The 26041-nt window shown below is 29.5% G+C and overlaps 1 long non-coding RNA gene across 1 annotated transcript; it reads left to right on the top strand.

Moving 5' to 3' along the window:
- The first annotated feature begins 3503 nt into the window (after window positions 1–3503).
- Window positions 3504–22949, top strand: LOC125066356. Its single transcript, XR_007119666.1, has 3 exons — window positions 3504–3619; window positions 19502–19871; window positions 22203–22949. It is a non-coding gene; the product is annotated as an uncharacterized LOC125066356 (long non-coding RNA).
- The last annotated feature ends 3092 nt before the right edge of the window (window positions 22950–26041 follow it).

Genomic DNA, 26041 nt, shown 5'->3' with positions numbered 1-26041 from the left:
GACTCTTGAAATAAACATTACGAAGAAAATCTAAAGGTCACAAGGAACAGCTGGGCCGATAAATTAATTTTTCTCTTTACAAAATTCTCTCTGTTGATTCACGTTTCTTAATTTATTGCCGATTAAATTAAATAATATTATTTCAAATGAAGACATGTTTATACATATATAACTATGTGATTAATAAATGTTAAACGTTTCATTTATATATTCTATATATGTTGCTATACTAATCTCAGCATACACGATGCTGAGATTAGTTCGAAATGTAATTTTGTTTTTTGATGTGACATTGAGTCTCCTGTTGGTTGTCTTAGTAAACTCAATAAATATCCTATTCACATAAATATTTTTATAGAAATAAAAAAATATTTATGAAATGATGGTCATATATTCCTGACCAATTTCGGTCACTACGTTCATTTTCAACGGATGCCAACCAAATCCACATATGCGTGAACTCAAGTTCACTCTCTATTACTCTTGTAATCCGATAGGGTGAGATATCCGACAAACTGGAAAAGGTTCAGGGGCAGGACCAACGAATTTTACTGCTTCTTGGTACTTTAGGCCGCAACTGAATATTTTTCGACGGAAAAAAACCAATACGTTTTTGTATTGGCTCTACAGAGTTTGAACCTAACAATTCCATGTCAGCTAATTTATTAAATATCTCACCTAAAATTTTCACTCTATGAAATACTGAAAGAATGTATATAAACAAAACACCATCTTCATTTTAATATTTTTTTCGTATAAAATGTCAATCTGTATTTGATGAAACACTTGCTCTACATTATGTAAAGCGTCTCAAAGGATAAAGAACAGAGCAACAAGTTCTTACAAAGGTTTTATAGGCCTTAAGGCTTCGGTAACATTAAATTCACTTTCATTTTAAGCGATAATACTCGTTTGTTTTTAACTAAATTCAAAAAAAAAGAACGTTATGTGCTTGACCCCTATGGTATTTGTCATCACCGATTACCACTATTTTTATATGAATGATTTGAAATATTTTATATTATACAGGGTTATTGGTAATTCGACGTATTCCTGTTAGGAGGTGATAGGGGTGATTATTTGCGATAATTTTAACCCCCATATGCATTATGCAAAAGTGAACCATTTTTGAGCTATCACGTTTTTTAGATTTTTTCAAAATAAGCCAAAAATGGAACTTGAAAAATTTATTTAAAAAAAAGTATCAATTAAAATCTATTTTTTTCTTCTGATTTATAAAAACGAATAAACACTGGTTATTTGTCAATATTAAAACAATAATTATCGATCCAAATTTAAAAATGCGAGACGGAAAAAGATATTATTTCAATTGATTTTTTTAATTTTTTTCCACAAAGATGCCTTAAAAACAAAAAAAATTGTTATGAAAATTGTCCTGCAGATTATTTTAAAAACATAACCGTTTTATCAGCTCTCCAATCATGTATAACAACTAGGAACTTATTTCAAAACAACCGAAATAAAATGACCACGAAGGACGGTGGTGGAAATTCGTATTCGAACATGAACGAATTCGGACTAAAGTTCGCTCTTTAAAATTCACACAAAATTTATTGAAAACAATACCCAATGTATATAAAATTAAACACAAATTTAAAATAAAATTTAGAACTCAACTTACCGAATACTTTACAACCGAATTAGTCAAATTATTCCGCTTAACCAATAACCCTGTATATTCAGAAAGTCGGAAAAACATGTTTATTGCGTATGCTATTTGCAAATAATTTCTTTAATTTTTAATAAAGTCATAAAGGATTTTGGTCACTCGGTTTTATAATTGTAATGATATTTTTTTTAAATAACTTATTTTTTCAACGAAATATTTATTATTTAATATCAGATAACGTTAACAACGTAACAGATAAAATTTGGAAAATAACTCGATTGAGTTTTTTATTACAAGGTTTTATAAAACAAATCAGTTTAAAGTCGACGCCATTTTTATGTTATTTATAGCACGTAACATAAACAAACATAATATATAGACGTATTTATGAGGATATCAACAAATTTCGCACTAGATTGACTACAGCTTCGAATGTAGATTTGCTCACGAGTATTCGAGTACGTAATTGGTGCGCTGAGGGCTATCGTAGCGGATATTGTTTCCGCCTACGTGAATCGAAAATATCCGTTTTGGATGTTCTGCAAGCAACGGACGGACGGACAAGTTTTTTTTTTATATTGTCATATCTTTTACAAAAATGGTTACAAAGAAAAAATTGCTACTATTAATAATTTACTCTATGAATGTCTTGATAGAAATACGTTATTTTTATAAATATAACTAACAATAATTTCATAATTCTTTTTCTATGCTATTACATGACACTCTTTATATTGAAACATTACACCAAACGTTATGAATTAACTTCGAATCCATAAAAAACAAAATCGAAACTCACCGCAGAACACGATCGTGAAAAGTTGATATACGACATTATCATGTCATAACGATAACATTAAAAAAATACAAGTATCAAAATAGCGTATAACTCTATATTGTTTTATATTGCATGTTGAATAGTCTTGAGACCATTATCGATGACGATGACGTTTCTCGATATAATATCAATATATGTAAATTAATCACTTTATAATACAAATCTGCTGTTTTATAAGACAAATGTAAATGTTTGTGTCCAGTGTAATTACAGGCACAAGGGATATAACACCTTCGATCTCATGGTCTGCCGAACATAGATTAACATTGTCGTGGGTGGTTGGTATTTCTTGCAGTACATTTGTGATCAGATTTGACGCATATCTTGGAAACTAGAATCGGAATAAACGGTTAGATAATCTACTAATCTAAAATTAATAGATAGATATTATTAATAGATATATGAAAAAATGGTTGCACATTTCCATAAAAAATACATAAATCTAATATAATCTTCAATATGCTTATATTGAAGATTATATTAGATTTATGATTATTTATTTCCAGTACATTTCTAAGATTATTTTCAATTATATTTATAAGGTTCTAGGAATAACTAAACACTTCAAGCTAACATAAATGCACGACGTACTGATACAAATATAACGAGTATACGTACCACTGAACAAAACATAATTCCGATCGAATGTTATACTTAAAAATTGTGTTCAGAGAAAAATTAGTGAAAAATATAAATAATTTGTTTCTGCTGTATCTTCTCCTGTTGTCTGCTCCGAATGGCAAATAATTTTACCCTTAATTAATTAATCATATCTTTTTTATTATCTTAATTATATAAATTACTTAATAAATTATATGTTACGAATGCAGTGTATAAAAGAAACAATACCGTATAACGAGCAGTATCTAAAACAATAAAACCTCAACAATTTAAAATATGTACGGCGAATACCTCAAAGACCGTGCTATATTACGAATGTGTCAAATTCTACGAGTCACAAAAGTGGTGTTTGCAAATCAAAACTGGGGGTGTCGTAGCTCGTAGGTGCGGCGGGTACTGCGGGGTCTTCAGTTTGCCGCCCGACGCCGGCCGGCGTGAACGCCAGTTGTTAGCGCGACATAGAAAAAGTTTACGCGGTGTGACATGTTTAAGTGTCGTTGAATGGTTGTTTTACAAGATTTTTGATAAAGGTATGAAATAAATTAATTATTGTATTGTTTGTAATTAAAAGCGATGAAAGAAACTCAATTTATATTTTAAAGTATTCATATTATTATAAATTATAAATTGGGCAATGTAATTTAAACCTATTGGTTTAAATTACATTGCCCAATTTATATCCTTTATTAAGATCCTTTATTAAGGATCCAGTGATTCTTAAGTTCGTTAGCCCTGAAATATTCATACGTCATTGATGAAGCTAACGAATTATGAAAAAGAAAGTAAAATTGAAAAAATGTTATAAATACATATAAAGTATTAAGCAATATTTGCCAATTAACATTTCTTCATATGGAATACTATTTGGACATGTATGTCGGTACTGTCGGTCACATTTTATTCATGTCATATAATTTAAAAAAAAAACAATAATTATCTGGTCACACCGTCACATATTACAATATAACAATTTCGACAATAATATTACTTATTGTATTAATAATCTAATATCGAAAATTTACTAAGTATTATAAATTGACGGAAATTAAACAGCATTATCACTGAAATATGAAGTACATATGTACAAAAGCTTAAATCCTTTCGTATTGATCTGTTCTCTACGTTCCAAAACATCAGAATGAGAAAAATTTCGTTTACATGGTGGCTAATTAGTTAACCTTAATAGGTAAGTCTTCATACGTCAGTCTAATAAATTGTATTACGGGAGTTGTGGTAGTACAAGCAAATATATTACTGACGTGACGTAAACAGTAACACGATTACCGCCACCTGCTTCACATCATATCGCAGATTTTAGATAAGGCCGAATTCAATTCGCATCCTGTAATAAATCGATATCACATAAATACATATATACGAACGAGTTTGTATGATTAAGATATTATTAAAATTATTTAAATACATAATTTAATTAATAAAACACTTTTTACACTGATTATTCAAATAAATATATACAAGTCAAAATTAAAAATAGTTAATAAACAAAACTTGACATGGAATATCCAGTGTGACATAACTTAATTCCCAAGTTTGGTAGCGCAATGAGGTTGTAATGGATGGTGAATAATTCTTACAGATCCCATCTCTTTGGGTCGATGATGGTTACCATCAGGCCAGTCCAGTGTATTATTCATTGTATATACATAACACTAGTTATCGCCCGCGGCTTCGCGTTTTAGGGATTAGTCGTCAGGTATTAGGCGTGAAAAAGTACTCGTTCCTTGGATTGCTCCATAAGACCGTGTAAGCGCAACAGACAGACAGAATTACTTTCGTATTTATATTAATATTGAGTATAGATTCAATTGGTGAAAACTAGTAACTAGAGTTTCTCTTGGTTCATTCTCGTAAAATTCGCATTCCACACTGGATACTATACATTTAATTTTTGTGACGATTTAAAGTGCTTGACGACGAGCCTTTTACATTTTACGAGTGCTTTCTTATCGAGGTTAAAATAAAACATAATAAGGATATACCGCCCCAGAATATATGAATGTTTCGTCGCTACAAATATAACCCTTGTTAATGGACACAAGGAATACAACACAATAAATCACATGTTTGGCAAGGGATTGATTAATGTCTCTTAAAATAACCACTTACAACCCTGTAGAGTTGAGTTGAGTTAAATTAAGTTTGAGAGAGTTGATGCTTGGTTTGCAAATATGAACCCATTTGATCCTGTTTACAAATGTTACAAATTGATTGTTTTATTAGGACCTAATTGTTTTTATTCCATCATCCCCACTCTCAATACTAGAGATGATCGAAAAAAATAAACTTTTTTATCTTTTTACACGCTAACAATCTTTACTGTAAGTCAAAGATCAAAAGGAAACGTTTTAGCAATATAAAGCGTTCGTTGTTAAAAGAACACCAAAAAATTCTTCGACTAGAAAAACAAATTGCATAACATTTTTTACTTTAACACAAGTTAGGGAAAATAATAATAGTCATGTTTATTATTATTCGTATTTTTTATTCGAATTTAGGATTTATAACAATCGTAATTTTTTTGAAGAAAGACGAAAAAACAATGTTTTATATAATATATCGTTGAATAGCCTCTTTAGTTAAAATTAAAACTCATTAAATTTTAGGCCCTCATGTCTACGTGTAGAGAAGGTAACTAGGTATTTGGTGATATATTAGGACGTCTATCATACAAATCTCAATATATAGATGAATTATGCAATAAGTCTTATAGCAAGGATAGTACTATTTTTGTATAATCTCCAAATCTCAAATAATAATAATTAAAAAAAAAATAGAATTACAATAATTGATCGTAAAAGTATATTATAAAGCTGGAGCATTTATAGTAGCGCTAATTTCAAGAACGACCAATTTAATTTGAAGAATGTTTATTGAGAAAGGTCATAGGGTATACACTTATGACCTTTAGAGGAAAGCAGTAACCATAAATGTCAACCAAATTTTATATACTGTATTAAATTAATGTATTTAATTTACTTAGTATGAGTATATATATATATTTATATATAAACTACATTTTTTTTTGCTTACTGAAAAAACTGTTTTGACAATATACATAAAAAATATACCACAAAATGAAGCGCATTCTGAATGTCTTAGTATATAATGCTTATCATAAAGAGCTTCGTTTTGTTGATAATAATTGTCGCCTTATTTTTAATTTGTTTAGTATTCCAAAGCTTAAATTTTTTTTTCTAATTATTGTTTTTTATAAAACTCCTAGCATAATAATACATTTTAATATTACCAAATCATATTTTATATTATGAAATAATAATCATTATCTTATAAAGAGTGATTTCTCGTAGATTAATACATTTAATAACTTACGCCTTTTCTTATAAACGCTATTTAGTGTATAAACATAGATCTATCTCTTTCTGAATTCATTGATTTTACATTGGTAAAAAGGAGACAGCGCATTGTTTAACTAATCACCTTTTTAAATCTATAAAAATATTATAAATGCGAAAGTATCTCTGACTGTTAAAACAAATAAATGGCCAAACAAATAAACTGAATTTGATGAAATTTGTCTATAGTAAAGTTGTCTATAGTAACTATCATTGCATTTCTAGACTGGATTTAAAACTGCGTATCCTATTCAACATGGCATGTTTAGTTCTTCATTCAATTTCAACATTTTTTGATCAAAGGGCATACTAGTATTACACTGATATTCGACACAGTACAAAAACAAACCATAAATATATGTACATATAAAACTGTATTCCATATTCCATTTTATAACAATTCCTTCTAAAATTGGGACGTGAAAACCTATCATGTTCCAATTTTAGTAGTAAGATACAAAACGGTGATGGCGCAGCCTAGCACCGAGCCGGCGACGATTTGTAGAACATATTTTTATGTCGTTTCGTTTCGAGAGTATTTATACTCACGTGCAAGATAATTCAAAATAATTTATCATTAATTATATTTGTCTTAATAAATAGTAAAAAGTTACACCTATTTAAGTATTAACTTTAATTATAATTTAATATGAATTATAATAATATTACTGTTTAGTCACCCTGATTTTTTTCATAACATCCATGATAAATATTAATTGATCTTAAGTTACTCATATTATTTATAATATGTGGGTTGAACTGTATATTACTTATGAACCTACAGTTGAAAATAAATGGCAGAAATGTTACAACCTTAACTTAATTTAAAATTATAAAGAAAACATTAACATCTTTCTTAATTGTAAAATCTTTATTAACAACTTATATTTAACTCAACCCGTCAGTATTTTCGTTCTTGCAAATTATTTTCCAAATCAGTTAGATCAAAGTAAGTAAAATTTAGCAGATACTTTTGGTGCTGCCAAATAAAATCATCTACAACATTAAGATTATCACTATTCTCATCACTGAATCATACAAATCCAACATATTATACTATTTTTTACCAATGCAATTACTCGAACTCATAACTTAATAAACTTGAGCATATTTTGAATAATACCCTTGAGATCGCGCTGACTTAAAACATTTAATTTAATTATAAAATTTATATATTATTTTCTGATACGTAAATTAATACGAAATGTAAAAATTATAATTAAATAAAATTATATTCAGAGACACACTAAAAAATATTGCCAATTCTGGGACCCGTAGCGCTTCACAGGAAGTATTATTGTTGTAACTCTGTGCTTCGAAAATACATAAAGACGCCGGTTTTGTGCCTGGATTAGCTTTGCTTCTACCGGGATCGTTGTCGGATTAGGAGAGTACACTTGATATACATGTAGTTGTTGCACTTAAACGCTCTGTAATACTAATATAAACAGCAAAACTGTGCACATGTCAAAACTACCTAGTCTTCTTTCAAAGAGGTCAATGTGACCGAAAATTGAAGGGTAGTCATCATTAACACTGATTCTGAACCGTATATAATACCATATCATACGAGAAAAGTTACAATAAGAGGCCTCTTAAAACAATATTCAACATTAAGTATGTTTTGTATAGGTTTTTGTTTGTGAAAAGAAAGTAAAATTTACTCATTTATTTTGTATTTCTCGCACAATAATGAGTCCCGTTAGAATAATGCTACTCTGCGGTAAACAATATTATACATACATTATACAGCTCATATCATGTAATTCAAACGTAAAAAGCGAGCGACAGCAGAATATCTTAAAATATTGGTTATTTTAAAAGGAAGCTTTAATTTTAGATATTTTACTTGAATCACATTGTAAACTACGTACTTTACGTAACGTATGAGATATACCTGCCAATAAACGAATAATATTTAAAAAAATATGAAAACTAATTTTAATAATAATAATAATAATAATATATTCTTTATTGTACACCAAGATAAGTAAAACACACAGGAAATAAATTTAACAAAATAAAGCATGGCACAAAAGGCGGCCTTATCGCTGAAGAGCGATCTCTTCCAGGCAACCTTGGGGCAGAGGAAATGGTCTATTAACGGCATATAATCATATTATATTAACATTTGTCATAATTAAATAACACATTATTTAAAATAGTTTTTTATATATAAATATTTGTTTTATTACTTTGAAATTCATAGCGTTATTCAAAACTAAATAAGGAAATGTTCAAAAAACGGGTGAAGAAATACGCAGGACGTATTTACGATGCACTAGAATAGTACAAGCGAATAGATTGGTTGGCAAATGTTTATACCCCACTGGTTAGAAAATACGAATATGTACGAATTCAGGACGGAGAGTTTGTTAATCATAAAAAGAATTAAATCGATTTATCAGTTACGTTATTTTTATTTTATACTTTCTATTTAAATTTGGTCAAATATACAGTAATAAAAAGAGAATATGTAGCATACGCAAATTTACATTATTATAAGAAAGTTTCAATACGATCTCCTATTCCGCTCGGCTAAGTTAAGTCTTTGAAAGCAAAGACGCAAAGTTTGTGATCTTCCGTAAGTCTACATCCTGATGACGCTCCAGTTACCGGCTAAAATGTTGCAAGCGACTTACTCGTACCATTGTCATATATAAATATTGCATAATTAGTCTAAAAGTATATGTAATAAGTAACTGGCTTACTGGTATAATATAAAAAATACTCGATTACAAATCCGTACGTGACGAAATGGAATCCCAGGACATGTCAATATAAGTTATAGATTTTTATGTCAAGGAATTCTTAGTAGCTGTCTGAAGATGGAAACGTGATAATGTTATAATCTCGCTTATCTCCGAAATTATGTAAAATCCTTGCAGTTCTAAATAGTTTACCTGCGTGCTTGTCGAATTGCTGTCCAATCGGACTATGAATGTGTGGGAACATTGCACATGTATTTGCCAATACTCTGAAGTATATACTATTATATCTCCCATTTTTAATTATATTTGTGCATTGGAATGGATTATCACCGGTATTTTATCTAAAATTATACAAATTATCTAATAACACTCAAATTAACAATTAAAAAGTTCTCAATTAATAATACTTTAAGTCATCAATGCAACGTCATGTAATTAAATAATAACTGCATTTCAAATGGAACACTCCATAAATTTTTTTTTCATTTAAATTTTAGAGTAAACTTTTAGGCGAGGTTTTGTGCAATAAATTATTAATATTATTAATCTACTTCATTCAAAATGAAAACTTAATAATAAACTGTTTATATTTGCCATAAATATTAATACGTGACAAGTCACCAATAGATAGCAATAACAAATAATCTAAATTCAAACTGTTTATAAGTAGGTTTACGTTAAATTTATGTCGTCAAATGACATTTGCATTTCTTTCTCTCGTAATGTCTGTTGTATCGAGGTTCTTTTACGCGGCTTACAGTAGAGTGAACTGGCCGAAATCATCACTTAAACAAAAGGAAAAGCGTTATGCCCTCCCTAAGCAACCCCTTATTATTGCTCTTACTCTTTCTCTTAGTCTCTTTCATACAATAGAAAGACGGTTTCATATAAATATATTTAAACTTATGTTTTGTTATCGTTTTAAATCGTTGTTAATTTATTTTATTGTGTCTGTTGTTTAAAACAAAATAAAGTCATAATCATCATCTTGGCAGTTAGTTGCGCAATTCCTTTTATCGGTCAGCGCTGTGTTTGAGCTTTAATGTTTGACATACTTTTACTTTCTAACACCAACCCTCTTTATAAATGCTCCGACTAGTGAGTCAGTTCCCACTCACCATAAGGTTTCCGAGACGCCTACGCGCTCTATTGATGGATGTACTTCTCCAAACTTCTCTTGTTCGACTCTCACAACACCCACGAGTTCAGAAAGGGTGGATCTTTTCTACTCTGAAATATCACAACAAACTTGCGTTTATTTTACCGAAGCGAATATATAAATTTCTTATTTTAAAAATTAAAATTAAAATAAAAAATATCCGTATAAATAGTATAAGTAGTTTTTCGTTAATCCAGAAAAAAATAAAGAACTTTATATATTACTACCATTTTGGGGTTATTGGTCAAACATTGGGTATAAAACGACTATGACCTTTAAGTTCAAGCTAGCTTCAAACCAAATTTCATCAAAATCGGTTCAGTGGTTTGAAAGGTGGTCGTGAAAGAGCTAGAGATAGACAGACGGAGCTAATTTCGTATTTATAACATCATTATATATTACCGTAATAATATTTTTTTTTACTATATTAATAAATCGAGTGTGAAAAATTTAAATTTATAATTACGCAAGCAAACTGAATCCTAATTCAGTTATATTAACGAATTCATAAATTAAAATTTTATATGATTAGGTATAACAGGATTATGTGTTTACATCCATAATAAGTCTCGAAAGAAGTAAGCTTATAACTGAATTTGTTTATAAAATATTTAAATATTTAGTTGATTTTACATCTTACATATATATATCTTTTTTTCTTTAATGAATTTAAATCCTTGTTTGATCATATTTTCAATTGTTGGTTGGTTTATCTATATATATAAAAGCGAAATACCACTCACTGATTAATCGCGAATCTCAGAAACTATAACACATATTAACTAGGTTAGGAAGGTAGGTTCCTTATACGGTGTAGACATCCAAACAATATTATATACAGGTACAAAATTTAATTCACAAAGCCAAGAAACCTCAAGTATTAATTCGTACCACAAGATATACAGCTTACATACCGAGAATGTCTCATAAAAATAACAAACTTATAATGACGATCAAAATACATTCACTTGATAAAGAAACTGAAAAACCATTTTAATAATTCAACTTCAAAAACAAACGATATAAGCTTCTTTAAAATATGAATAATTCAATTTCGTCAAATAATAATTAGTTTATTTCCTTCAATATTCCTCGCCTTTCATCTGTTCTCTTAAATCTCGGGCCTTTAAAACGACAACCCTTTTCTCGATGTTAATAAATGAACAATAGTATTACCGATCTAATACAAAATAGAAACATCGTAATTATATTCGTTGTAAATTACAAATATATCATTTTTCGATTTATTAATGGAATATTACGTTAATTCATATTAAGGTCGAATACTAATTTGTAGTTAAACCGCAAATAATATTATAATCAAAATGTAATTAAACATGGGAGTATAGTTGTGAAATTAATTATTTTAATATCATATATTACTGATCAAGTAAAATAAGTGAGCGTACTGTTCGACATCATCCCGTTACCTCCGAAAACTTTGCCCTCGAAATTGCTATTAAAACTGTTCTCATTCAAAGTTCTTCATTGGTTTTAAAATATACAAAAACAAATTAAGTTTCCACATGTTATAACAAACACAAGCAATACTGAAATTATAAACTACATAAGTAACTCCCAGAATTCTAACAAAAGCAAAAACAATGTAAAGTAAAAGTAATATAAGAGAAAAACGCAGTAACTACAGCAACTTCTGATCGCTAAATTTACTTTTAAACTTGTAAGGAAAATAAAAACAATACCATTGGAAACTTTATTATGAGTCATGCAAGAACAAGAAACTATTGCATGCATTGTTAGTCCTACTTTAGATTAGTAAGATATGATTAATAACAGGCAATAATCCTTACACGATCAAGTCGGGAATATCGAAATCCGTAGTAGCAATAAAGGCATAGCTCAACGAATTGTATCATTGAAATTGCAATACCCAAGACCCATATTTCATGGAATCCAATGTTTGTATCTTAAGTTACAGTAATGTCTACCTCGTACGGAAATATAGAGATGGAGAGACAACGTAGACAGATTACACCAACCAACTAGTTAAACAACGCTAGATACCCCTATATCATGATGAAAATGATAGAGAATTGTTATTACCGATACGATATTAGTATTCTTAAGAGTAAAATAATGTGATATATATGTCAAACTTTAAAAATATATGTATATCGCCAAAAACTAAGTTATTAAAATTAGTACCTAAGCTATTGGTTATTTTCGGGAGAAAAAGAAAATTGTATACATGAATAGTTTTATTTATTATGGTTTGAAAATTTTATATTTTATTTATAGTAAAAAGGTTAAATGAATATAATTTATACCATAAAACGTCATATTTGTCAAATAACAATTTGTTACTAGTTTAATATTAAGTATATCTAAGCCGTCCTATCACAAACTAACCCAACCTACTTGTAGTCTAGTTATTCAATAAACGTCTAGTTTAATCGGTACAAGCCCAAAAGTTGTTAAATTAAATCAGAACTTTGTATAAACCCTCACCCGTGTCTAGTATAGAAACTATATGAATGCCAGCTAATGGCTCGGCCTATCGCTTAGGCTGTAATTTATCACAATAACCATTGGTGACTTGCAATACCGACCCCAAATGGACTAACCGGATAAAAATAGAATTAAGGTCGCTTAAGATTGTATATTTACTACGATGCTACGAAAATAGCATTATCATACAATCATATTTTGTTGATGAGATTGTAAAAAGCATAATTAATAAGTAAATATTTATGAAGTACTTAAAATCTAGATGCACGTTTTATGTTGAAGCGGCTTTTGTCCGCTTTATAATTTAAATATCTGATACCAAAAATTATTTAGCAAAATTCAGCATTAAATTCCAGGTGATTGAACTCAATATAACGTTACTTATGTTATATATTAAGGAATGTTTTAAAAAAGGAACGTTTATGAAAACGAATAGATGGAACAAAGCATACCAAGCCTGTAGTTGGACCGTAATCGGTTAAAAATATACAATTATCTGAATTCCCAATTTATTTATTCTTTAAAAGATTTTTGTAGTATTTTATGGCAAGATATGAAGTTGTTATATAATGATTCACCGACAAACATATTTACAATAAAAAAGAAGCTTATCAGAAAATATGAGATGATTTTCTATTTGTCTGCAAGGAAACAGCCTCAGTCATTGCCAAATGATGACAAGTCCTTGTGTATCGATAAACCATGAAGTGAAAAAATATTTACACTAAATTGAAGGAACGTATCCACACTCATAACACATTATACGTAAAATATTGCAAATGTTTTAAAAAAAATAAAGTATCATACTAACTTAAGCACACACACAAATACGTATTATCTTTATTTTTTCTAGGAATATCCTTATTTTGTGTTATATTATAAATTGTATAAAGGGAATTCATAATAGATTATCACCATACGAAAACTGTTGGGCACCGGCTTTTGCGACATAGATTTATGCCAAACTCGAGAATCATTTACGTCTATAATTGTATTTATTACCTTTCTGTCTTTAAAACATTAAGTACACAGTAAATATTTTTAAAAAACAACTGTATACAATTCTAACAAAACTTAATATGATCCTTTGTCATACTAAAACAAATACATTGAACAAGTAAACTAAAATTAAAGACAAGATTCTTATTACACAAAATCCTCTGAAATGTAGGTGTCTTTTCTTCAATGAATATTTGTATTCAGATTCTGTCTGCCTGAAATGAAGCGCGCCTGTCAAGATTAACCGAATAAACCATTTTCCGGGTACAAGAAAACGACTTGCAGAGAAGTTTTTGCGATATCATTGTAGGATTTTGTATATAAATCAAACTAGTTATATAATGTAAAGTGCAGTTTCTGTAGTTAAATACAGTAAGTTAGTGCAAGTGTTTTGTGAGTTCTACCAATAAGTTTTTCTTTGACAGAGTGAGGAGAAGTTTATAATTTCAATCAAGTTACCCTTGTACACTCCACTGCATTTTTAAAAATCAACCCGAAAACTTTAGGATAACCTATTTTATTCCCACTACACTGGCTTAATAATATTTTTTTACATTACATTGTAAATTTCCCACTGTTGTGCTAAGACCTCCTCTCCTTTTGAGGAGAAGGTTTGGAGCATATTCCACCACGCTGCTCCAATGCGGGTTCGTGGAATACGCATGTGGCATAATTTCGTTCAAATTAAACACATGCAGGTTTCCTCACGATATTTTCCTTCACCGCCGACCACGAGATGAATTATAAACACAAATTAAGCATATGATAATTCAGTAGTGCCTGCTAGGGTTTGAATCCGAAATCATCGGTTAAGATTCCCGCGTTCATTTTAGGTAATTTTTTAATATAATCCTACCAAAATTTACCTCTTTATACTATGATCAAAGATTATACAGATTAGAAATTGAAAAATGATGTTTACCCTAAATGTAGGTCACTATTTCAAAAGACCAATATTTGTGATTAAACTTCTGTCAATTCCAATTTTAAAAACAAATCAGATGGTCGAAAGCGGTTCATGATCGTCAGAATAAAGTCCGTTCCACTTTTTAAGACCACAATTCAGTTAAACGAGTTTTAAGCGGATATTACGTCGAATCTGAGCGTTCATTTTTCTCTGAATTTTTCATGTTTATTGTCCAAATAAAATTTATCTTAAACTTTCTTAGCACCGTACTCACGTAATGGCTCTTTAAAGCGATAATTAACAAATAAAAAACGTTTTTACTCCAGAATAAAAAAAGCTACAGAACTCTTTGAAGATATTAAAATAGGTACATTGTTTTATTAGGAAGTTAAATCTTTACAACTATGATATTTTAACGTTGTTTATCTTTATTTTAACAGTGGCCCAATAGATAAATTAAGATTTTAATTGAAGGCTCAACAAATCCTTTGTAATTTTTATTTATTTATATTACTCAACTTAACATGCTTAAGGTTAAAGGAAAAACTCATCAAAAAATTGTGCTGGGTGATTCTGCTATACGATTCCATTCGCATTGAGCTTGGTCCAATACACTCTAAACCATCTTCCTACAGAACTGTTGTCAGAAACTTTTTTTATCGTTTAGTACTTACATAAATTGTCGTCGTCTGTTATCAGCTATGGATTAGAGTGTTTGGATACTAAGCTTAATAGTGATGAATACTCCGAGATAAATATGTTAAGAATTAGATCTGGACTGATGTGTAAAGGCAGAATACGATAGGAGACTATTTAGGGATAATAATATGTGCACAATGGAATTAACTGGGGATATGATAAAGAGAAATCAATAAATCAAATCAAATCGAAATAATCTTTTCTAACTAAACCAAACTTAAAACCATCCTTCGGAATGTAGATTACACAGAGAAAAATTGTCACAAAACTCAGTTGTTACCCATTTCCTACTGTTAAGTTACGTAGATAATTCAAATTAAAGAACGTCTATAGTTAGCCCAAGGAAGGATGAATTTTGATGACTTTGCAGAAACAATCGTATTTATATATTAACTGTTGCTACGTATACATAATATCGTTGTCAATATACTGTGATGCATATGTTACCCATAAAATAAAGGAAAAAGTATACGACGATAAATAATATATCTCACAAGCAAGTCTTAAGTCAATATTTCTATGAATATTGACTGAATTAAATTGTTAAAATGATTGAATCGACTTTAATCTTGATTCACCTACAAACCCTATGCCGAGTGTCTACATGTCCAAGTTACAATTCAAGAATGTATTTGTAATAGTCGATTAAAGCCAACAATACAAGTATTTTATATCAATGTAGGACACATTTGACGTCGGTTTCAATTGCTTTTCTACTGCTCAAATTAATCCAAAGCCGGCTGTTCCAGCAGATAAAATGGTCCAGTTTAAATAGGTTAAAGACGATTCTAAGAGAACCGTTTGGCTTACATTTGACCTGCCCAAAGGGTCCGTTAGTTATATGTAAATATTTACTTTTATCATCTGTTAAAATCATAACTTTTAATTAATATAAATTTAATATTTAATATTTAATTAAAGTCTTAAAGCAATATTATTTACTTTTGCTCTTTTGAAACATAAATATAAATAATTATAACAGCGGGTAAAAATTATTTATTGCTTTTAGTAGAGTAGAGTTTTATTTAATTATTGAAATAGTTACATACACTAATAACTTATCACTAAACACATAAAATTAACATAACATATTTAAAGGTGTAAGCATTAGCATTAGCAATAGCAGCCTGTAAATTTTCCCACTGCTGGGCTAAAGGCCTCTCTCCCTTTGAGGAGAAGGTTTGGAGCATATTCCACCACGCTGCTCCAATGCGGGTTGGCGGAATACACATGTTTCAGAATTTCGTTGAAATTAGACACATGCAGGTTTCCTCACGCTGTTTTCCTTCACCGCCGAGCACGAGATGAATTATAAACACAAATTAAGCACATAAAAATTCAGTGGTGCCTGCCTGGGCTTGAACCCGAAATCATCGGTTAAGATGTACGTGTTCTAACCACTGGGTGTAAACAATATTGATATTGATAAAACAGATATACATTAATTAACTACTTGGCTGATTTTACTTGACCACAATTGGGCAAAATTGAATCTGAACCGTGTATTCATTTCACTGTTAACAATTAGAATTGTTTGATGTGGATACCATATTTCGTTGATATGACGAACAAATTACTCATTAAATAGTCAAACATACACACGACACACTAAACGGTGACATCACAGTGTGAAATTATGTGTATTTTTGTAATATACCACGTGAAATAAATAATAAAATAATATATTGCCACATAGAGTCATGGCGGTCGACTGTTCCCCTGTTCTAATTTTGATTTCAATAATTTAATTTTTTTCATAAGAATTTATCTAATTTTTTTTCCTCAGTAATCAATATAGTATATAGTAAAAAGTTTGACTGTAAGTCAAACTCCCTCCCCTCGGTATTCCTAAATTTATCGTGAATATAGTAGAGACGTTGTTGGTAGTAATCATAAAAAAAAGTTCTACAATAACATACATACATACATATAATAAATACAGCCGATTATGGACAATGGCTTTTCAAGTAATATTGAAAAAGCTCTTATTAAGAATTAAAGGCTGAGTAGAACCGAAAATTCTGTAGCATCAAACGACGTATCAGCGAAAAAATTACAAGGAACCATCGATTGAGAACGTGGAAATAGCTTTTGAGTTTCTCTGAACAAAGAGTCATCACATTCGACATTTCATTTTTCGTATGAAAGTTTTAGAGGGATAAATTAATTTCAACCAATTTTACGTTATTATCCTATAACACTAACATATACAAAATACTCGTATTAATTAAACACAGTGTTGAGAACTTCTAGTGAGCCATAAAAATCCATAAAAATCATTATGAAAATACCTAATAATCTAATAAAATCCGCCTAGCGATGTAAAAATTCGCAGGATCGATCCTTACACAAAAAATAAGCTTAAAAGGAGGGGTAAATAGGAATATTAGTAATTCCTTTATTAATTAGGGGCATTGCTATTATTATATATAAAAAAAAAATTAAAATTAAAGTAGTAACAATAAATGCGTTAGTACATACAATGTGTGTCTGTATGTAGGTGTTTCTGTTATTGTTTATTAATTTCATAAAACTCTATATATAAAAAATATAATTATAAAGACTTACATTCAGACTTACAGTTTTATAAAATCAATGCGTTTTTATTCATATATTATGTAAGTCAAGGGCTCGTTTTTTTAAAGGGAATAGCTATTCTGATAAAAACCGTTTAAAATAGGAGATTCGAATTGTTAAATATCATGTAATTTACTCGTGTGTGTATAAGAGTGCTACTATTATTATGATAGGATATCAAGGTTGGGAACGACCAATGAAACGATGGACGGATTGTGTGAAAGACGGTATGGTTAAAAAGAATGTTACTTGTGAGAGGACGTCCGGCAAAGTAGTAAAGCGAACCGATGCTGACTTGTATAATATTTATTTTTACATAATTTTACACCACGATAAAATGCTCATAGTAAATCACTAAATAAATTCACTGTATTGATAGTATTTGTTTATATTTTCATAATTATCTTTGTTATGTCTTCCTACGAAAGATATTTTTGTAATTTTTGCGCTTGTGATATGTGCATGTAGTTTATTAAATAATATTTGTAGTACGAATCTGGCTGCATGATACAATATAATCAAATTGTGAAATCGCCGAATGTGTTATGATAATAATAGACTAGCCTAGAAATAAATTAATATTAAAATTATCTATAAACATTTTATTGGAACGAAGTTTTACGCGGCTTATAGTAAAGGCAGAAATTGTCACGTAAGGAATAAGAGTTATGGCACCGGCAGGCGACCCTCGACTCTCTTTCTCTTTTTCTCTGTCTCTTTCTTATATACGGTTTAATATAACATAATTTTAACTTATTTATAGATATTGCCTTAATTTTATTACTTGTCTTTTAATTATTCTGAAACGTTATTATTTTTTTCCATTGTGTATATTCATTATATTTACCACACAATACATGTACATAGCGAGACCATTTCCTTCCAACCGGGTCCCGAGACTCTATTTTTAACTAAAGTATTTTATATTTAATTGATATCATTATTATCAATGCAGAGACCAAAAATAATATCGCATTTAATGTCAAAACATAGTCAGATTTCAAAGTTTTTTTATAAAAAAAATGTGCAAGATTTTTTTTTTAATTCAAAAATCTATTCATTCAATTACATAATATTGTTATAAGGACAGTACACTTTAATTTGAGTATTTTTATATTTAACTCCACTGCCTTGTTCATTTTATTTATAAAGTGTATTCCAATGTTATTCATCTTTCACAGCCCGGTTTCCATTTCCTGATATCTTTTGTACAGAAAATTTTCTATTATTGTTTGACGAGATTTTCAAATGTTTAATGTCCATTGTAATTTTCGCGTCCGATTTAATATAACAAAAACATACAATACCTCTCACAATTATTTATTTTATCTTGTTTAGTATGTATGTATGTATGTAGTATGATTTATTCATTTTATCTTGTTTAGTAACAAGATAAAATGAATAAATCATATCAATAAATGTTATCGTGTTGTTTATTTTCTTTAATCTAACGTGTACCTTATTATTGTATGTAGATGGTGGTTTTTTCAATAATTAATATCAACTTTTTGTTACAGGTTCCATCGACATCAGACATGTCCTGAACCAAAGACTTAGAGTATATGCACATAATGTTATCTACGCCCTGACGTGATGCAACTATTAATGGTTAACTTCTTAATCATGTTTGACGTGGTGTTCGTTTTCTTTCTCTTTCTAATCGCGGTGACATGCGTGATGAATTACATGCCCGGACGGAGGCGACAAGAAGTTATAGAGGAAGAGGTTGATAGTGACGTCATTCCTCCACCGCCGCTGTTCGCTGGTAATGACGAGATACCGTGCACCAGCCGAGACACGTACGTTGTTATACCGCCTCCTTTGGACAACATGAGGTCTAAGGATGGGTGCCCTATACACGTCGTTTAATATACACGTACTGATATTGTAAGTTTTCTTATTTCCTTACTATTTTTTATTAAATATTTATATAAAATAGACGTGAATAAAAACCGAAGATTGTAAATTCAAACCCATATCGTGATTCAAGCAAATATCGTATCGAATACTATATGTTGATTCTGCTACATATTTACTGTATCCACAAAAACATAACGGAGCGGCGTGGTGGAAGAATCGCTTAATCTCGTCAAAAGCAGAAGAGTAAACTTAGTCCAATAGAGTGCCTGTTATATAAATAATAACTACGAGTATTCATTTGACAATTTTTAAAAGTAAACATAAATTCACAAATATTTTATTTACAATCGAGAATGTTCTAATTTTAAATTAAAATATTCTATTGTTGACAAAATATGCTATCACAATTATCTGTAGGAATATAAAACGAAGGACTTGATTAGTTTCAGATTGTTATTTAAAATAAACAAAACAATAAATTTTCTGCGAAGTAATCAAAAAAATTATAGCCTACAAGTAAATATTATGATTATTATTCCTATTATTATTATCGATTTCAAGTTTTCGTCTCACAAAAGAAGTGAAGTCTACCTTTGATTATTTATGGCTACTTGATAAAATGGTGTTTGGTATGATAGCGAAGTTGCTATCGAAACTTTGAGCGTAGAATTAAGTAGATATAGGTAGTTAAATGGATTAGTGTTGAATATCTCATGAAACATGTAACTTTAAGGTTTGTTTTTTTTTTATGTTAGAGGTGGCAAACGAGCAGGAGGCTCACCTGATGGAAAGTGACTGTGTGTAAAAGTGTGTTTATCCCTACTCCTGCGATTATAATAAACTATATGTATACGATTAACGAAATCCAAACGTATGACTAAAATGACTTATTATTTTAATAATTGTCGAATTTATTCTATTATATTCTTTCAAGGAGTAGGTAATTGATATAACGATTTAAATTTTCATGGTTCACCTTACCTACATACACAATAATTATTTTTATATTATAAATATAAAATATAATTTTGTAATATTGTCCTCTCCTTAATATAGAGACTACGTTCTTAAAAAATTCTTAAAAATTTCAAAATCGAATTGTTGGTGAACATTTTTGTTCGTAACCTGTCAAAATAAAACTATTCTGAACTACTCCTGTCATTTGTAATAAGATGTGTTTTTTTTCTATACTAAATTTATTTAATCGTTTTTTTAATCAAACTTTTCTAAATGAACAATTTGTACGTGTGATTTCGTTTGCTTGGTCTAAAAAAAAACTATTAATCGAAAATAATCCTTTTTTAACTTAAATTTTAACAGTAAAGGGTTAATTTAGTTCAGTTCACTTGGCTAATAAAAAACAGTTTTAGTTACTAATTTTATTCGATAGATTTTTAATTTGTAATTGCAACCTAACAGGTTAGTATCACCCCACATTAAATTATATTAAGAGCTGAATAAGGGACATTTGAGAAACTCAGCCAATCAGGAAAAAGGCGTCTTAGCCACCCGTGTGGTAGCAGGGAACTCACCCACCAGTAAAAGCATTCCCTAGAAAGGTTAATGTCCGGCCGCTAAAAGAATACTTCCGTCACAGGACCATAAAAACATTTCCGATGTGCCTTTAAATCTATAAAAGGTTTGACCAATAAAAAATTTACTATATCACTATTACAAGAAACGATACAATTTTGCGCTGTATTAAATTCTCAATAAATAAGGAAAAATATAAATATTGGCACAAGTTTATGCCAACTGTTTTTTTTTGTAGTGTATCACTAGTCATTACCAACTGACAGATGTCAGGAAACCTCTCAACGGTCGAACTTTATTCAGGCAGGCGACCGGCAATAAAGTTTGCGAAATCCTTTTCGTACAGTTTACACGCTATGCGACCCTAAATAAATGAGTTAAAGCCAAACGAATGATGACTTATACTATATTTTAAGCAAGCAATACAACCTCTTTTTTTATTATCGTTCTATAAACGATAGGAATTTTACTTCATAAGATATCGGGTAAATATAATATATAAAAATATTATAAATCATTTTGTACAATAAACAAACAATATAAATTATATAAAAATTAATTTATATTGTCAATTATATTTAAATTTTATCCTAAACTCCATTTTCATTCGGTCTATAATATGAGACCTGCAATTATTATCTATCGATCCAGAAGTGCTGATTTGATCTTGGCTCCTTTATCTATTGTCGTACCGTAAGCGTTACTCGTAGAAAGTAGAAACTCTCTTTTCGAAAACATTTTTAGTTCTATTTGTAATGGTAGACATTATTATTTACATATAATTTATAAACTAAACAAGTACTAATAAGTTTTCTTTTGTTTCAGATCAACGTAGGAGTTTATTAAAAAGAAGCCTTATGAAATCGTAGAAGTCAAAAAGAAAAATAAAATCGTAGACGTTTTTTACCAATTAATTAAAGAAATTATATGTTATTGAAAGACTAAAATGGTGAAAATTGGGGACTCAAGTGGTGGTCATTAGTTACGACTATATGGAAACTAATTAAAAATGATAAGCGTCATACAAAGTATAATGATATTGAAGTGTTACGAAGTATTGTGTCAGGTAGACAAATTTATTAGTAAATGAAATCAATTAAAATATTCATATAAAGGAAACAATGAAAAAGAAATAACTATTTAAAAATAGATTTATTTTTATTGTATTTTATTATAGATTGTATTGTATTATTTTATAGCTTTTTTTGTAACTTCACATACTTAGAAAGTGATTAAACACCTCGTAATCGCTGTTCATTTGTAAATGCTTATTTAATATTGATGTGACTGAATAGTAGGATAGTTAATTGTTATATAACATTAGATATGCTGTTTTCTTAAAATGTAGCTAGTCATGTTCTTAAAATTTACTTTATACATAAGAAACGCTTACTCAGCGTGATTTTGTAAGGTAATTTTCATACTTAATCCGGGGTTCTAAAATTTTTTTTTTAAATTACTGAATATTTTAAGAGTAACCCAATCATAAATAAAATACTTAATTTTTAACACTGATTTAATGATACATATGTGTTATGTGACTATTAGAAGTAAAACTGATCTCAAGTTCTCTCAGTTAAAATAAGTTTGATAGTTTATTTCACTGGAAATAATGAAAACTATTAAGATTAGTAAAATAATAGAGATATTATTTATAAAAAATATGTAACCCAATCTAGCGTTGACTGCCTCGTTGGTGTAGCAGCCGGCTTATTGGACTGCATACTTCAAAGTCCCGGAATTTATTCCTGGATCTGGTCAGTAAAATGTAACATCTATGTTATACAAGTAATTTCAATTTTCATAAAAAGACCAAAAGACGTGATACAAGAATCCAATTCAATTATTTTTAATTTATAAAAATTCTGTAATGTAATGTTATTAAATACAATAACAGACAACAGTTCATTATATATACATACAGATATCTCAGACACAGTACAAAGCGACTGTTCGCTTCAAATGAATAATCAAACAGAACATCAGTACATCAATGACATGTTCGAAATTATTATATGGCAGCTCGTATCTACTAAAACTTAAATAAATATTATTATCTTATTAAACGTAATGCCTTGTTTCTTATAAAAATTAAAAATAAAACATTCTTTCTTTAAAAATAGAACACATTGTTTTAAATTATTTTTTGTTCGGCATTAATTTTGTCGTTCTTTTTTTAAACAAACCAGAGATAAACTCTATAATAGACAATTCCTTTTGCGTTGCTTATATTTTATACTTGTAATAGACTAGATAACCGTACAATAGGAACAATATGAGCTATTATTATTATAGAGTTGGCAATAGTTATAATATTAGATATAAGATTTACAATAATAATGAAAAAGACAATACGTATATAAATTACGATCATTTTCTCATATCATTCCTTATGTATTACGACATTTAATTAATTTAATTCGTTTAATTAAGTAGATATTTATGATATTATTTATCTTTTAGAAGTAGAGTAAGGAATGCCTAATAGATATTTAGTTAGGAATAAAGCAATGTTTACGTATGTTTTAAACTCGAATGTTTTATTAGCTTAGGGCAATTTCATAAAGTAAACAGTTTTAAATTGTTTAATTATTGCGTTAAAACTCAATTAAGGGTTACGTAAAGGTGATTGAAATAACCCTAAGGCAACAATTTATTACAAATATCGCTCATTTGGTTTTGCGAGAGCCCATCTGTTATACCATAACTCAATTACAAGATTTTCTTTTCAAGTTAATCTTGAAATGTCGTTGTAGTGTGCCAGTGTAATTGTAGGCAGAGGAGAGAATGTATTGTAACTTCGTGTCGGCATTGGCAATGCCAATGTTCGTAATGAATTAAAACTTTCCATTCTTTGTATATATATATATATATATATATATTAAATCTTCTGTGTATTGAAAAATAACTTGATTCTCCAAGAAACGAAAGTTTAAAACAGGGAAATCGTTACAATACAATCAGGCCTAAACAAAATGTATCAATTAATTTTAATACAGGTCTCACGTCATTTAAACATAATATTTACTCTCATTAATGAATTCATTGTAAAACAATAGATGTAATGAAATATAGTATGATATCAAAAGAATCCATTGTGATATATACACAATTTTTAATGTAGTTGATAGTAAATAATGTTTTCAATTGGTTGTTAAATCGATGTGACAATGTAATGGATGAAATTATTTTATTTCGTAACGTGACCACGACAAGTAATGATGTTGTCGACAAAAATATTTAAATAAACAAAAGAATAACATCCTTATTAAGTGAACTTTATAAGATAAAACACTTGCAATACAAAATGAAATCAATAATAACAGTCCATATATCATAACAAGTTAAAAATCATATTTGAGTGCTGCTATATCAGTTCCAGTCTGATACAATACGTTACCTTTGAAAAGTGCTCATTATTACAAATGATGTCACTAATTCATGCTTTCCAGTATATGGTTGTCATATGTATATGATACGTCATATCATATATACTTTTAACAAAACAAAGTTACTGTTATGTGGACACGTTACGTTAAAATAATCCATAATATTAAAGTTTAATTAATAAAGTGCACTAAACGCGGTGTTGTCATATCGTACTGGGAGTTTTATTTACATACCTTTACACTAATTGCTATTCACTCTGACTATGCACGTATAACCTTATATTTATACATAGTGTAAGTAGTAGCAGCATATATCTACTAAATAACTAACAAAACTTCTTACGCTATTATAATAAATAAATATTGGACAACATCACATACATTACTCTGATCTCAATGTAAGTAGCTAAAGCACTTGTGTTATGGAAATCAGAAGTAACGACGGTACCACATATACCCAGACCCAAGACAAGATAGAAAATTAATGAACTTTTTTCTACTTCGACTCGGCCGGGAATCGAACCCTGGACCTCGGAGTGGCGTACCCATGCAAACCGGTGTACACACTACTCGACCACGGAGGTCATAAACGCTGACTTATGGGTGAAGCAGTTTCTTATACTTCGTCACGTATGTGAGAAACCATCCTCATAATCGATTTTTGGGGATTTGAATTCATTTAATGCTTAATTTGTAATTGTAATTAATTTTATGCTCGGTGATGAAGATACATATATACAAAGTGAGAGTACTATGCCAAATGAAATTCTGCCACACGGTAATCCACTAGCGACAGTAAAGCAGATTGGCGGAATAAGCTTCAAAGCTATTTTTAATATGAGATATATCAGTTTTATTAAACAAATATATATGTACATTCCTTAGGGTCTAAATAAGAAACAAGAGTGTGTTCATATAAAGTGCGTCATATTTAAAACAAGTTTTTTTTTATGATATGGCCGGGCACATGGGCCACCTGATGATATGTGGTCACCATTGACGCTGTGAGAAGTATTAACCATTCCTTACATTGCCAATGTGACACTAACCTTAGGATCTATGTTATATCACTTGTGCCTGTAATAACACTGTCTCACTGACCACCATTCAATATCACTCACCAATATTTGCTGAACGGGTGGTACTTACCCAGACGGGCTTGCACGAGTAAATAAAAAAGTAAATGTATGACTTCCTTGGTATTTCGATATTATTTTTGTGTATAACTTATGCCTCGTCATGATCGATTGTTAAGGAGACGTAGTTAAAACCACG

Source organism: Vanessa atalanta, chromosome 9 (genome assembly GCF_905147765.1).
Source record: "Vanessa atalanta chromosome 9, ilVanAtal1.2, whole genome shotgun sequence".
Lineage (NCBI taxonomy): Eukaryota > Metazoa > Arthropoda > Insecta > Lepidoptera > Nymphalidae > Vanessa > Vanessa atalanta.
This window is presented reverse-complemented; position numbering and strand designations above follow the sequence as displayed.